The sequence below is a fragment of the Suricata suricatta genome, chromosome 1 (assembly GCF_006229205.1).
Source record: "Suricata suricatta isolate VVHF042 chromosome 1, meerkat_22Aug2017_6uvM2_HiC, whole genome shotgun sequence".
NCBI lineage: Eukaryota > Metazoa > Chordata > Mammalia > Carnivora > Herpestidae > Suricata > Suricata suricatta.
In genome coordinates, this window is record NC_043700.1 from 64,456,525 (window position 1) to 64,467,084 (window position 10,560).

Sequence of the window (10,560 nt, forward strand, 5' to 3'; positions counted from 1 at the left end):
TTCCTGGCATCAGTCAAATGTGAGGACATCAAACTAAATGTCCTCTTGACAAAAGCATTTGAGCACGAATACTTAGGATTTTACTCACCAGCAACAGCAGGATTTTGGACTTATGTGAATTAGTTTCCAGCTCTCCAAAACCATCCATCCACTTTGTATCTACAGGCTTGTTTTGGTTTATCAGTTGGGTTTTTGCTTCTATAAACTTATACTATAGCATATCCATGTCTAAATGCCATTCATTTTAAACACTCATAATAAGCACATTAGACATCATCATAAGTTAAACTTCTGTTTCTTCAGGAAAATGATTTTAAATCACAGTGATAACTTGAACTTACAGTATCAAAGTTGAATACCAAGTAAGTGACGGTTTCAGTAAAGGAATCAAACTCCTATTTAACTTGGCCATCTTCTTCTGGAGACTTCATTTTGAAGTTTTGAAAAAACATAATTTCAAAAAAAAAGAGCTTTTTTTCTGTATCAGTTTTTGTTGCAACATACATAGCACATTCAACAACTCAGATGCATCAGTTCATTCTTTTTCAAGCTGCTTCTGTCTCGTCAAATATCATGAAACAGTTTTAGAAAAACACCAATTATGTTTCTGTTTGTAATCCTTTTCTCCCTTCTTATGCTCAGCATATTTCCAAATTAGAGAAGGGCTTCTTGCCCCACATATGCCAAACCTAATTTTATAGCAGACTAACATTTTCATATCTTTTCCATGGCCAAAAACACTGATAGGTACCTGTAGGCATATGTGTAAGGGGACCATCTCCTTCCATTTCTAGACAGTCAAAACCCTCAACTGCTTCTGCACATTTTGAAGAAACTGAAAAATGACCAACAACTTTCATTTTTAGTGGCTTCAATATCACAGGAAAGCAAAGCACGCCCTTTCTTATCAGTGCTATATACAAGGTGTGCTAGCCATTTAGTAGATAAGATCTTGTCATGTTATTTGGTAAGAAGTTCAGAGACTGAAAACAATTTGCCAAAATTTACACTTTGTGGAATATGTAGAATAATGAGCAAGCACTTGTTTGTATTTAGGCAAGGTATCAATAATTTTTTACTTCCTATTTTCTGTGGTTTTATTAAAATCTTTAAGAAGATTATTTGAAACTCTCATTTTTCAAATCAAAGTGCCTAAGAGCTAGCAGGAATACTTTTTCTTGCCGTGATTCAACATATCATATGATATAATAGAATCGACTCTACACCATTAGGGGTCAAAACACCTGTTATTTGAATTTCCCTTTTTGTTCAACCATAGGACATTTTAGTTGCAGCCTCTGGAAATGTGGCTTCACTCTGTTTCATATAACAGTCAAGGGAACAATATCATAAGTTTGTTTTTATGGCTTTCTAAGCTAATTCAGTGCCAGCTATTTTCTTTTCTTTTTTAAAAAAATGTTTATTTACTTATTTGGAGAGTGAGAGAGAGAGAGAGAGAGAGAGAGAGACCGACTGACCATGAGTGGGGCAAGAGCAGAGAGAGAGAATCCCAAACAGGTCCCACACTCATCATGGAGCCTGATTTGGGGCTTAGTCTCGTGACCATGAGTTCATGACCTGTGCTGAAATCAAGAGTTGGAGCTTAACCAACAACCACTTAGGCATCCCTGGTGCCAGCTATTTTCTACTGAGCTTTGATATTTTTTGGCAATAAAAAAGCTTTTAATTGGTTTAGAAGGACTTGCACAGTCCATCCTGGACTTGTGAGATTTAGTCTCCATATTTGCTTTCCCATTCCCTTCTTCACCATACTCTTATCCCAAATTCTTTTCTGCATGTTGTGAAGTATGCTCTGTTTTGGTCACTTACATTCAAAATCCAATTGTATATGTCCCTCTATTCTCATTGAAGTGACACAGTTATTCTTTTTCAGTGATGTCTGGGCTATGCCGGCATTGCTATTGTAATCGTTGTCACTTTCATGAACTGAGCCCTTGGAAAGCATGGTAACAATATTTAACACTGTGAAAATTAAACTGTTCTGTCTCAATACAAAACATAGTTAATTTGCAAAGAATGACTGTTAATAGTCACAATTATGACACACTTTAGTTGCATGCTTGCAAAGAGAAAGCTAGACACGAGTTAAAGGCAGTAAGATACATAATGTTCAGTACTACTCCAGTAGGGGACACACCTCAGTTCAAACTGAGCACAACACCACTGAAACAAAAAGCAGAAGGCTTTTTAAATATGGAGGTTAAAGGAAAATTTCAAAAGTTGTTAAAGAGGATAGTCGATGTGGTTAAGCCATCTGTTTGCTTGCTGAAGTTATAATCCCAGAGACAAGAAGGTAAGGTGACTATCTTTCTTGATTACCTTTCAAAGGGATGATCCCCAGGTCCTCGAGAAAGACATTCCTGGGTTGTAAAAGATAGCTCTCAAAGGGACAGAGAAATGGTTTACGATTGCAAGTTGTGTTTTTGTTTTGTTTCTTTTTTTTTGGTTTTGTTTTACATAAAGGCTTCTATGAAAAGGGAGGTCAAGAGTCTATAGTCAGGTGTTGGCAGAATAGCCAGTAAAGCTTTTGGCAGTGTTGACTTTCTTACATGGATTTTTAAACTGATAAGAACAGATACTACACTTGATCTTAGCCAAAAGGCCGAGAAGCGATCTTACATGGATTAAGAGGACTGGAGTCCTCATCACAGGGACACAGCCTTCAGCTGTCAGGAACTGTGTTAGTGTTCCTTCAAATATTAGTTTGGGAGGTAGATAAAATCATCTGTGCTGAGAGTCTGCAGCCAGGTTTTCGTAGGCCAAAGTTGAGGCCTACTCAGGAAGAAGGCTCAGTGGGAGGCTGATTAAAATTTGGTCCAGGAGAGAGTCTTTGGGAACACTTCAATTGTATCCCTTGGAGTGATGCAGTAATGGATGATGCATTTTTGTGCGCCACAAATCATGATTGTGACTGTGGTTATGGAAGATGGATAATCTATGCCATGTCTATTTAACACTGAAAACAATGTTGTTTTCAGTCCCTGTTTGGGAGGAGGGGGGCTAGTATATGGCTTTTGTGCATTTCCCCCAACCTTCCATATCTACTGCAGAAAACCAAGACTTTTTGCATCCTAGGGTGACACTTCCAAGGAATCAGGAACTTCCATGCTACAACCAGAAAGATCCTAGGTAAATGAGATAGTTGTTTACCCTCAGAACCCCCTTTTTCATCTCAAGTGAAGGAGGATTTAAAAGAAGATTAATGTCATTTAGGACACTTGGTAATTCAGTGTCTGCCTTGGATAACATAGAGCAGTGATTGAGAGAATGAAGGAGGAGTGGCTGCAATGTATCAAATGCTCTACAAGAAGACAAGAGGGCAAAGGACATGAAATTATTTACCAGATAGTGATTAGCAGGAGCACAGAGACATTAGTCTGCATCCAGGAAACTGCCGGTGAGAAATCCCAAGAGATGGAGTCAAGGAGGGCCTCTGAAGACCCCAGGAAAGGGACCATGAGAAAAAGAATCCACTTTAAACTTCAACCAAAGCCAGGAGAAACTAAAAGTAGATTGGAATCTAGATATTTCCTCATTCCCTCTCTTCTGACCACACGTTCTTCCCTTAACAGGAAGAACTTTTTAAATATACTTGGAATTGAAGTTTTAACTATTACTGTACCTGAGTATTTTAATTACTAACCAAAGAACATTTTAGTGCCCAAATGTGAGCAGAGAAGTTGCGGGACTTGATCTAAATTTCATTCTGTGGGTAAACTCTTCTACCAAGTAAATTCCAACTAACAGGGAAAAATTATAATAAATTTGCTTTCTGATTTTACTCTAAAAATTGCAGAGAAAAGGTGATTGGTAAAGGGGCTATTACTATATGAGACACCCCACAATGTCACATTCACAGTTTATTCAACAATTGCATAATGAGCATCAGCTGACTAGTCACTTACCATTCTGACAAGAAAGAGCCAGGAATATGAAGATTAAAAAAAAAACCTACCTTTAAGGACCTGAAATGTACAAGGGAGACATGTAACTGTGTGACTACGTAAATATCATAATCCCTTTTCAGCAGTGATTTTGAGGTAGTTGATTTTACTATTGTTGTTCCACAAGTTTAAAGTTCCTCCTCAGTGCACACTAGTCCCCCAAATCCCATCCCTACTGCTTAGGAGGGCTAATCTGAGTGGTAGTGCAAGGATATTTGTTTAGCATTAACTCTCAATGTTTGGCCAGAAGGTCATCACCGTAGTTGATGAGGAGTTTAGCATTCTGCCAATACTTGCAAGAACAAAACAAGAACATAAGAGCACAAAAGCAAGCAGGGCCTGGCTTGAAAATTTTTGAAGGAAGCACATATCATAGAAGACAAAACCCATAGCCTCAGCAGATCAGCAGGCCAACATCAGTGTTTCCTGATCAATGGAAGAAGATGATTCTGTAACAGATTATAGTAGTGATGAAATGGGTTCCTTGGATTTTTTTATTATGAATTTATTTTTATTCTCTAAATTTTTTTGAATATAATATATTGTCAAGTTGGCTCACATACAATACCTAGTGCTCATCCCAACAAGTGCCCTCCATAAATGCCCATCACCCATTTACCCTCTCCCCCATCCCCCTCAGTTTGTTCTCTGTATTTAAGAGACTCTTGTGGTTTGCCTCCTTCCCTCTCTGTTCGTAACTATTTTTCCCCCTTCCCTTACCCCATCATCTTCTGTTAAGCTTCTCAAGATACACATATGAGTGAAAACATATGATTTCTGCCCTTCTCTGACTGGCTTATTTCACTCATCATAATACCTTCCAGTTCCATCCGCGTTGCTGCCAATGGCATGATTTCATTCTTTCGCATTGCCATGTAGTATTCCACTGTATAGATAAACCCATCTTTATCTGTTCATCAGTTGATGGACATTTATGCTCTTCCCATAATTTGCCTATTGTTGAAAGTGCTGCTATAAACATTGACTACACATGCCGCTATGCATCAGCACTCTTGTATCCCTTGGGTAAATTCCTAGCAGTGTTATTGCTTCTAGGGTAGTTCTATTGTTAATTTTTGGAGGAACCTCCACACTGTTTCCAGAGTGGCTGAACCAGTTTGCATTCCCACCACCAGTGCAAGAGTATTCCCATTTCTCCACATCCTAACCAGCATCTGTAGTTTCCTAATGTTCATTTTAGCCATTTTGACCAGTGTGAGATGGTATCTCTGTGGCTTTGATTTGTATTTCCCTGATGATGAGTGACACTGAGCATCTTTTAAAATGTCTGTTGGCCATCTGATGTCCTCTTTGGAGAACTGTCTGTTCATGTCTTCTGCGCATTTCTTCACTGGATTATTTGTTTTCTAGGTGTGGAGTTTGGTGAGTTTCTTATAGATTTTGGATACCAGCCCCTGATATGTCATTTGCAACTATCTTCTCCCATTCTGTCGGTTGCCTATTAGTTTTTTTTATTATTTCCTTTGCCTTGAAGAAGCTTTTTATCTTGATTTTTTTTGCTCTTGATTTCCTTGCCTTTGGGGATGTGTCGAGTAAGAAACTGCTGCAGTTGAGGTCAAAGAGGTTGTTTCCTGCTTTCTCCTCTGGGGTTTTGTTGGTTTCCTGTCTCACATTCAGGTCTTTAATCCATTTTGAGTTTATTTTTGTGTATGGTGTAAGAGAGTGATCTAGTTTCATTCTTCTGCATGTTGCTGTTCTGTTTTCCCAGCACCACCTGTTAAAGAGGTTGTCTTTTTTTCCATTGGATACTCTTCTCTGCTTTGTAAAATATTAGTTAGCCATACATTTGTGGATCCATTCTGGGTTCTCTATTCTATTCCATTGATTTATGTGTCTTTTGTGTGTGTGTGTATGTGTGTGTGTGGCAATACCATACTGTCTTGATGATTATAGCATTGTAGTAGAGACTAGAGTCTGGGATTGTGATGCCTCCCATTTTGGTTTTCTTCTTCAATATTACTTTGGCTATTCAGGGTCTTTGTGGTTCCATACAAATTTTAGGATTGTTTGTTCTAGCTTTGAGAAGAATGTGGGTACAATTTTGATGGGAATTGCATTGAATATGTAGATTGCTTTGGGTAATATTGAGATTTTAACAATATTTGTTCTTCCAACCCATGAGCATGGAATATTTTTCCATTTCTTTGTGTCTTCTTCAATTTCCTTCATAAACTTTCTATATTCAACATACAGGTCTTTTACATCATTAGTTAGGTTTATTACTAGGTACTTTATGGTTCTTGGTGCAATTGTAAATAAGATCAGTTTCTCTGCTTCTCTTTCTGTTGCTTCATTATTGGTATATAGAAATGCAACTGATTTCTGTATGTTTATTTTCTACCCTGTGATTTTGCTGAATTCATGTATCAGTTCTAGCAGTCTTTTGGTGGAGTCTTCTGGGCTTTCTATGTAGAGTATCATGTCATCTGCAAAAAGTGAAAGTTTGACTTCATCTTTGCCAGTTCTGACGTGTTTTATTTCCTTTTGTTGTCTGATTCCTGGTGCTAGGACTTCCAGCACTATGTTAAACAACAGTGGTGAGCATGGACATCCCTGTCATGTTCCTGATCTCAGGTGGAAAGCTCTCAGTTTTTCCCCATTGAGGGTGATATTAGCTGTGGCTTTTATGATGTTTAAATAAGTTCCTTCTATCTCGACTTTCTCAAGGGTTCTTATTAGGAATGGATTCTGTATTTTGTCAAGTGCTTTTTCTGCATTTATAGACAGGATCATATGGTTTTTATCTTTTATTTTGTTAACATGATGTATTACATTGATGGATTTGTGAAAACTGAACCAGCCCTGTAACCCAGGAATGATCCCACTTGATCATAGTGGATAATTCTTTTCATATGCTGTTGAATTCGATTTGCTAGTGTCTTGTTGAGGATTTTTGCATCCATATTCATCAAGGATATTGGCCTGTAGTTCTCTTTTTTTGACTGGGTCTCTGTTTGGGGAAGTAAAGTGATGCTGGCTTCATAGAATGAGTCTGGATGTTTTCCTTCCATTTCTATTTTTCGGAATAGCTTGAGAAGAATAGGTATTAACTCTGATTTAAATATCTTCTGGAATTCCTCTCAGAGAAACTATCCGACCCAGGGCTCTTATTTGTTGGGAGATTTTTGATAAATGCTTCAATTTCTTCACTAGGTATGGCTCTGTTCATATTTACTATATCTTCCCGTTTGAATTTTGGTAGTGCGTGTGTGTTTAGGAATTTGTCCATTTCTTCTAAGTTGTCCAGGTTGTTGGCATATAATTTTTCATAGTATTCCCTGGTAATTGCTTGTACTTCTGAGGGACTTGTTGTAATCTATTTTCATTATTTTTGTCTATTTGGGTGCTCTCTTTTTTTTCTGGGAAGCCTGGCTAGAGGTTTATCAATTTCATATATTTTTTCAAAAAACAAACTCTTGGTTTCATTGATCTGTTCAACTGGTTTTTTTAGATTCTATATTGTTTATTTCTGCCCTGGTCTTTATTATTTCTCTTCTTTTGCTGGGTGTGGGGTGTTCCTGCTGTTCTGCTACTCATTCCTTTAGGTGCGCTGTTAGATTTTATATTTGTGCTTTTTCTAGTTTCTTGAAATAGGCCTGGATTGCAATGTACTTTCCTCTTAGGACTACCTTTGCTGCATCTCAAAGAGTTTGGATTGTTGTTTTTTCATTTTCATTTGTTTCCATGTATTTTTAAATTTCTTCTCTAATTGCCTGATTGGCCCATTCATTCTTTAGTATGGTGTTCTTTAACCTCCATGTTTTTGGAGGTTTTCCAGACTTTTACCTCTGATTGATTTCAAGTTTCATAGCATTGTGATCTGAAAGTGTGCATGGTATAATCTCAATTTTTTTATATTTATGGAGGGCTGCTTTATGACTTAGTAAGTGATCTATCTTGGATAATGTACCATGTGCACTCAAGAAGAAAGTGAATTCCCTACCTTCAGGATGTAGAGTTCTAAATATATCTGTTAAATCCATCCGGTCAAATGTGTCGCTCAGGTCCATTGTTTCCTTAGTGATTTTCTGTCTAGTTGATCTATCCATTGCTGTAATGGAATATTAAAGTCCTCTGCTATTAGCACATTCTTATCAATGAGATTGTTTATTTTTGTGATTTATTGTTTTATGTATTTGGGTTCTCCTGAATTTGGTGCATAGACATTTATAATTTTAGCTCTTCCTGATGGATAGACCCTGTAATTATTATATAATGATCTTCTTCATCTCTTGTGACAGTCTTTAGTTTAAAATCTAGTTTGTTTGATATAAGTATGGTTATTCCAGCTTTCTTTTGGTTTCCAGTAGCATGATAGCTATTTCTCCATCCCCTTACTTTCAATCTGACAGTGTCCTCAGGTCTAAAATGAGTCTCTTGTAGACAGCAAATACATGGATCTTGGGTTTTTTTTTTAATCCATTCTGATACCCTATATCTTTTGATTGGAGGATTTAGTCCATTTACATTCAGTGTTATTTTTGAAAGATATGGGTTTAGAGTCATTGTGTTATCTGTAGGTTTCATGCTTGTAGTGCTGTCTCTTGTCTTTTGTGGTCTTTGCAACACTCAGAGTCCCCATTAGGATCTCTTGTAGGACTGGTCTAGTGGTGATGGATTCCTTCCATTTTTGTCTGTCTGGAAAAACCTTTATCTCTCTTTCTAGTCTGAATGACAGCCTTGCTGGATAAAGGATTCTTGGCTGAATATTTTTCCTATTCATCACATTCAAAGTTTCCTGTCACTCCTTTCTGGCCTACCATGTTTTAGTAGCTAGGTCTGCTACTGCCCTTATGTATCTACATTTGTATTTTAAGGCCTGTTTATCCCTAACTGATTTCAGAATTCTCTCTTTATCTTTGTGTTTTGCCACTTTCACTATGATATGTCATGCAGAAGATTGATTCAAGTTATGTCTATGTGTCCTGGATTTCAAAGTCTGTTTCCTTCCCCAGGTTGGGGGAGTTCTCAACTATGATTTGTTCAAGCACACCTTCAACTCCTTTCTCTCTCTTCTTCTTATCAAACTCCTATGATACAGATACTGTTCCATTTCATTGAATCTCTTAGGTCTCTAATTCTCCCCAGTGATCCAGAATCTTTTTATCGTTTTCTTAGTTTCATCTTTTTTCATAATTTTATTTTCTATTTCACCTCTTCTCCCCTCTGCCTCTTCAGTTCTAGCTGTCACCAACTGTAGTTTATTTTGCACTTCATTTACAGCATTTTTTAATTCATCATGACTGGTTTTTAGTTCCTTGATCTCTGCAGCAATAGATTCTCTGCTGTCGTCTATGCTTTTTTTCAAGTCCAGCAATTAATCTTATGACTATTATTCCAAGTTCTTGTTCAGTTATATCATTTATATCTGTTGTGAGCAATTCTTTAGCTGTCATTTCTTCCTGGAATGTCTTTTAAGGAGAATTTTGCATTTCATCATTTTGGCTAGTTTTCTGTCCCTTATGTATTTTAAAAGCTTACCAAATGCCTTACACTGGTGGGCGCTACTATAGTAAAGAAGGGTCATTCACTCTCCAGGGCCTGGCCCTTCAGGAGGCTTTTTTTGGAGAGGGTTACTTGCTCTCTTGTGACTTTGGTTACTTTATCTTCCTCTAGGTATGCTTTGAATTTGTTCCCTGAAGTAGCCCTGGAAAGGAAAACAAAAAACAAACAGAAAACAAAAACATGCAAACACACAAACAAACAAAAACCCCAAAACAAAAAACCAGAAACACCAGCTACAGGTAAATAATAGGGTAGATGTGGTGCTTATAGAAGAGGCCTTATCCCATACAAAGAGAGAAATGACAGGGGCAGGGAAAAATAAAAAATAAAAATTGACCAGGCAAAGAAACTATACAGCTTAATCCAGAGAGAGAGAGAAAGGACAATAAAGAAGGAGATGAGGAAAAAGAAAAGAAAATAATTTGTCCAGAGAGAGAAACTATACAGCTTAATCCAGAGAGAGAGAGAGAAAATAAATAAGGAGGTGTGGAACATGTATCAAGAGAATGGATTAAATATATCTGCTTAAACAAATCAACAACCAGAGTAACCAGACTAGAGTAGGGAAGAGATATGAAGGAGAAAAGGAAGAAAGAATATATCTGTATCACAAGAATTGTCTGAGAATTAAACCAGGCACTGCAGTAGCAGTGGTCTGGAGGAGGGGCTGTCTGGTTTGTCCAAGTCAGTCCCACTCCAGTAGATACGCAGTTACCAGGCACAGAGAGGCACCGTTGGTGTAGGTGGCACCTCTACTGTGGGCCCACTGTCCAATCCCTGAAGCCCCACCTTTGTGGTGGTGGGGAGAAAAATGGCGACACCCCTGTCTCTCATCCATGGACCGTGTGTCCCAAACCACTCTGTTAAAGCCATCCCCACTGTGCCCAGGGCACAAATGAAGTGGTTTGACCTGCTCTGCGGACTCTTATGCCCTTGAGCTTGGTTGGAATTCAAACTCTTGCTCTGTGCGCCCCAGTATTGAGGGAGTGCCGCTTCACACAGCCTGATATATGGTCTCTGGCTGGCGGATGCAGGCAGGCTTTGTCCTGTCTCACAGCCCTCCAGGGAG

The 10,560-nt window shown here is 38.1% G+C and overlaps 1 pseudogene; it reads right to left on the reverse strand.

Moving 5' to 3' along the window:
• Positions 1-2,519: 2,519 nt before the first annotated feature.
• On the reverse strand, positions 2,520-2,635 carry LOC115302754 (annotated as a pseudogene).
• Between the last annotated feature and the right edge of the window lie 7,925 nt (positions 2,636-10,560).